At 39.4% G+C, this 6,277-nt stretch overlaps 1 protein-coding gene across 1 annotated transcript in view; it reads left to right on the top strand.

The window, feature by feature from the left end:
- Positions 1-5,993, top strand: part of LOC132851049 (latent-transforming growth factor beta-binding protein 4) — a 424,131-nt gene extending 418,138 nt beyond the window's left edge. Inside the window, exon 36 of the mRNA XM_060877626.1 lies at positions 5,976-5,993. The gene's annotated coding sequence lies outside the window, so the exon portion shown is untranslated. The remainder of the gene's footprint in view (positions 1-5,975) is intronic.
- The last annotated feature ends 284 nt before the right edge of the window (positions 5,994-6,277 follow it).

The raw sequence follows: 6,277 nt of genomic DNA on the forward strand, positions 1-6,277 counted from the left end.
TACAAATCAGCAAAGCACGTGAAGGCTTTATCTGGTATACATTCTTAGATTAAAATATCCTCCCAGAAATCTTTTTCACAATATTTATTGCTCTCTCTCTCTCTCTCTCTCTCTCTCTCTCTCTCTCTCTCTCTCTCTCTCTCTCTCTCTCTCTCCATCTATCTATCTATCTATCTTGTACTGTAGATACCAGATAGAGGCATTACCTCAGATAGAAACATTCCCAAACACGTATTGTGGATTTTGAATTTTAAAAACTACTGTCTAGCTGCATATGCATCACACCGTGTGTGTGTGCTGTAAGACCCACAAAACATGTACAGGTGTGACACTGGTTATTTTTGGCCACAGATTTCTCATGTTTGAAGATGTTTCTTTCTAGTTGTGAATCACAGTGTGTATTGTTCTTGCCTCACAGGAGTGAAGTTGTGTTATTTAGCACAGAGCTCATGCTTGACATGCAATCTTTTATAGGTGTGACTGTAGAGAGCACTGTGTTCTGTATGTCTGTCTGTCTGTCTATCTATTGCACAAAATATGTATTTAAGATGGTAAATGTACAATATATATATATATATATATATATATATATATATATATATATATATATATATATATATATATATAGTCATGTTAAAGGTACACAGTTACATTAATCCACTTATAAATGGATAAATTACAATTAATTTATAGCACTTTCTAAATTCATGCTGTTCTCTTTTCTATTGATTCTGCTTTTTGGTACTATATATACGTTTACAGTGTTTCATAACAGCTAAAAACACAGCTCAAAGTTCTAAATCTCTAGAGAATAAGTATAACTGTGTCATCGAGTCGTATGCAGAGACAGAAGTGAAAGCTTTTGTTTTTCTCTTTTCTATGTGACAAAGGACAGTTAAAGTTGTCTTAGTAAGCAAACTACATACAGAGTTCTCCACAAGCCATAATTCTCTTTTTTTCTATTTTGATTTTTTCCATTAGTGTACCACAATCTAAAATGCCATACACTACAAGAATCCATGTCAAAATTAAATTAAAACTAGAATGTGACTTCATACCAGTGTATGATTGGTTAAAATGTTAAAATGGGACAAGACGAGATGAAAGCAGCAGGAAAAAAGTGCATTAAAGTCAGTAGCTGCTTTGTCTCTTGGCAGTGGCATGGTCACACATCAGCTGTGACGATTCTCAACTGTTCCTCAGCGGTTTACTTATTTGTACATCTTTATGTTTTGAAAGACCTCCTTGTTACCCATAAGTGAGACCAAGGGAGATTGTAAGACCACTTGACACTTGGAATTGTGGGGAAGATTCAGATGCAGACATGCTAAGCCTCCCCACTAGCTCTCAAACCCCTTGTGATCATTATCCAACCCAACACACAAAGGAGCAGGCTGCTTGAGCTGAAAAAAGCTGCTGTAGCCCAATACATCTCCAGCTGTGTCCTCTGCCAGGCCACACATGACAGTCTCTTAAATGGCCTCCATGTGTGATCTGAAGTGATTTATTTGAGTGTGTGACAGTTGTGTAGTAAAGGCCAGAGAAGGAAGAAGTGCTGTGACTAATCCCATTGCTATCATGGTAAGGTGGCTGGCTTTCCAGGCACACCACAGATACAGCTGAAGTATTCCAGCATAAAGAGGGCGGTCTTCAGTGTATAGGTCACTGGCTGCAGAGCACTGACAGTGTTTACATCACTGCAAGGTCAGGTGCCCCTTCACCTTTGGACAGCAGAGGACCATCAAGCTGGTGATACTGAAGCCATTCACCACATGACTCCCATAAAGGAACTGTGAAATGGGTCCAGTACTACCGGCTTGCATCCCTTGACTCAATAGCATCCCTCAAGGAAGCACAAGATGGCACTTCCTGGTCCAGGTGTCTACCCATTTCCTTGATCTCTTCCTTTCTCTCTTTCCTACTCATACTCATACTACATTGGGGTAAGACAGTTCCTGGGGTGGCTGGCAGTAATCTAAGATTTGCACCTAACTTTTGCAGACACAACCATTCCACTGACTGGTCTTTCTAAAAACAGGGCACCAAATTGTATGGGTGGAGCTTCAAAAGGGGGCTTTCTGTTTCTCTCCTTTTCAGACTCTCTGTTTTCAGACTCTCTGTTACAAACTGTTTTGTCCCATCTGGTTGAAGGAATGGCGTACGACATGCTGTACATCAACCACAAGCTCTCAGTGAGTGATACTATGTACATCAAGCAAAATATATGGATGGGAATTTCAGGAACGTCACTGCTTCAGTCCTTTTCAGTGAACTTTAATCGAGCAAAAGCTGTGACTTTTGTTATTTTCTGATGACAGTATAAATGCAAGCCTGGAGTTCAGTTAAATTCCTCCTGTCTCCTGATTCTTTTTGTCTGTTCATCAGTCCATAATCAGGATTTTAACACAAGCAAAAGTCAAAACCAGGGCTTATATGGAAACAGGGCCTGGAAAATGAGCCTTGTGCATTGAGAGAAGGGGAGAGAGAGCGAGAGAGAGAGAGAGAGAGAGAGAGAGAGAGAGAGAGAGAGAGAGAGAGAGAGAGAGAGAGAGAGAGAAAAGAGCACAAATCTCGGCTGGAGGTGTGATTGAACATTCAGAAGCATAGTGATCACAATGGGGCATGAGAAAATGAAGCAAGCAGGGGTTGGGTGGAGAGGAGAGAAAGGAGAGCGAGAGGGATAAAGAGGAAATTCATTGCACATCTGCTGATGTTTTATACAATCCTTCTGTCCTTTACCTATGCTGTCCAATGTAAGAGCAAAGCGTAATCAGATCCTCTTCATTTCTTTTCAAATTGGCTTCCTTCCAAGAGTACTGTTAAATGCTTTAATGTGCCACTTTACTGTTACCTTTCACACAACTCACAGGAAGTGTAAGTCATTGTGTCATCTACATGGAGCGCAATCAACATTGTATCACATATTTTAGTGGCTTAATAACTAGTATGCCAACAATTCTCTCTCTGTCTCTGTCTCTGTATTAAGCTATTCTTGATCCTAGTAATTCTAACCACTTCTGCTGTCTGACCCTTCCTGATCCATCCAGATGCCCTAAATCCGGTTGGAGATCTCAGCACGTTAAAAAAACCACTCACTGCTGCTGATGATGTCCCCACATAGACAGCCTAAAGATTAATAAGATTACTGTGAATGGAGACCATTAAGATGGCTTACATTTGCAATTGCTGCAACCAATTTTGCACTCAACTCTCCATCATTAAACAGTTTATAGTTCTTTACATTCGCATTGTCCAGGGTCACCCAGATGAGGATGGATTCCTGTTTGAGTCTGGTTCTTTGCCATTGTGACCTCTGGCTTGCTCGTTATGGATCAATGTATATGCTTAAAATACAGAAAACCCAGAATTTATATATTTCTGTAAAGCTGCTTTGGGACGTCATTAAAAATCACCTCCCAAGGATGCTCACACTGTTACCTAATGACTATCAAATGTAAAATGTCAGTGATATTAAAATCTGACAAGCTAATAGTACTTAGTACAGTCAAATTTCAGCATTTTCAGTAACAGAAATTCATTTATTGTAAGTTTCCCCTCATGCACTGTTTAATTTGCATGCAGTGTGCCATTAAAATTAAAAAATCTCTGTGACAGCAAAATTGTTCATTGTTAATATGTTAGGCGAGAGCAGGGAATCAGGCAATTAGCAAACAATATGAACTGGACAAAAGTTAAATTAGTTCAAAATCATCGAAATCACTTGCAGGACAGATTCAGGTACAAATGTCATTCTGTCATAAGGTATTGATTTATAACCTTAGGAACCTCTTTCACAATTTAACTTGGAAAATGTCATTTTATTTAGGAAATCCAAAGCTAAAGTTAAAGACTGTGCCCTGGAAACCTAAATATGATTTGTATGTGTATAGCAGGACACCTACATGAGCTGCCAGGTACAGATGAGTTCGAAAGCAAAAAAATTCAGAAATTTGAAGGAATGTTAGCTGTGGGAATGCCATAGTGCTGTTAGCATGCTTTACAAAATAACCATGGCACTTTAACAAAATCCTTTAGGTTGTGGAAACACAGTGGTTAAAACTTTAGATCGCTGTAGAGTCATAGTTTAAATGAAGTAAGTTATTGTTCCTGATTTTCCATTTTAATCAGGAGCTCACATCAATGCTGTTTGTTGATGTTGACTCGATCTCATCAGAATAATAGGATAGCACTTCAATATTAAAAAGTGGCCTTTCTTTTTACCACCGAATAACCTTTAATTCTATCCTCCAATGATCTCCTGTTTCAGCAATTCACACACCTGCTCTGTGGAGGAATTTAAGGCTGACTATATTCATTACACACATATAAACCCAAACACACATTCCTCCGAGTGCTGAGTGTGGCAGAACTGGCCTGAATTTAATCAGACTTTTTGTACTCAGCTCTGGTTCATTCCTTTGTTTTAGTTTGTAAGTGTAGCATTTTTTATATCTAATATTGGTATGTCAGGTACTCAGGTGTGTGTGTGTGTTAAAAGCCTCAAATGGTAATATAAGAGCTTGCATTCCTCTTGCATTAACTCCAAATGCAGCTAATCAACACAAACTTGTCCCTTTTTCAAATGATTCCATGAGGAAGAGAATTTCTAGGCTGATATCCAGTCACAGCTATTGGATGGACTGTGTGTATGTCGGCAGTCTTCAATTCAGCAGAATGAATCCACAGCAACAGCCAATTCTGCTCAGCTAATCGTTCTCACAGTGGCAATAACAGGTCGTAAAAATGTGCTGTGTTGGCGTGGTCCTGTGATAGGGCACTGAAGAGGCAACTCCAGCAGATGTGTTGGCCCTCCTTTCTTGCCCTCCCTATCATATCCTAACTCACTGCAATGGCAAAAGATTTCTCCCTATTTCTACTACTTATCTTTGTGAATTATCATACTCTGTATTAACTGCAGTCAAAACTAGGCAGGATAGTGGCACAGCAGGTATACTATTGCCTGCAAAACAGCTTCAGGGCCCCTGTTAAATACTGAACTCATAGTTTGTGTGTTTCCTCTAGATTCTCCAGTTTCTTTTCACCTCCCAAAACATAGATAACCCTTAAACTGGCACTAGTGAATTAGTGTGTATATGTGTATGCATTGTGTCCTGCAATGGATTGGAATTCAGATACTCCTGCCTTGTGACCAGAGTACCTGAGATATTGCCTGATTTTAACGCATCCCTGATACAGAGTGCTTGTCATCCATCACTCCAAGAACTAACCCATGTATTAAAGACAGACTCAAAGTTATCATTAATAAAGGGAAATATGTTGTACTTGGCTAACATGGAAAAGTAGTTATCTCAGCTTTGTCTGAGAAATAAACCTCAGCATAAACAGTCACTGAGCAGCCTTTTTTTTTAGATGGCCTGAGGAAAGGGGATAAGGGGAAGGGTTTAAAACAGGGCTAAATGGACTGTCTTTGTTCTGTGTGTGTGTTCTGGTGTCTTTTTGAATATGTCGATCTAGTTGCACCTAAAAAATGTTGAAAATGATAGTTGCTTCCTTCATAGTGTATGCAGAAGAAAACATATTGTAGCTAATTAGTGTGCACATGTCATTAATGTGTACTACATTATTACACAGTGATTATCTGGCATTTCTGTTCCTAAAGTTCATTTATTAATGCCATTATTAAAAAAAAATTATAGTTAATTTATTTAATAGTTTCCCAGGTGACTCGGTTGTTTGTGATCTATGACATCACTTCCACCACATATCTGTCTAATTAAATGTCATTGATCATACTCCACCTCCTCAATTCACTCACTCACACACACACACACAGACACACACATTCACACACAAATACGTGGAAAGTATAATCAGGGTTATCTTGATTAGTTGGTGCTGTGCTAAAGAGCTGACCTTATCAGAATGAGATTTTCAAAGAAACCTGAGAGCACATCAGCTGCTTCCAAAACAAAGCTCTCTCTCTCTCTCTCTCTCTCTCTCTCTCTCACACACACACACACACACACACACACACACACACACAAACACACACACTGAGTGGATGGAGGGCATCTGAAATTAGTTCTTCAGAGACTGGAAGGGCTGAAATGAGGTCCTGTGTCAGTCTGTATGTCTCTCGTACAGAATATTAATGTTTTAACCCCCTGCAATCTGTTTTGCTCTACAGTCAGTTTTTTCCCTTGCTTAACAGAAAAATCACAGCATTTCCTCACAAATCAGTGGTGCATGCACAACCAGAGGTGAAGTTAGAGGACCACCCCCATACACACATACACACCCACTTTCACAGACACAT

This window comes from Tachysurus vachellii, chromosome 9 (genome assembly GCF_030014155.1).
Source record: "Tachysurus vachellii isolate PV-2020 chromosome 9, HZAU_Pvac_v1, whole genome shotgun sequence".
Taxonomy (NCBI): domain Eukaryota; kingdom Metazoa; phylum Chordata; class Actinopteri; order Siluriformes; family Bagridae; genus Tachysurus; species Tachysurus vachellii.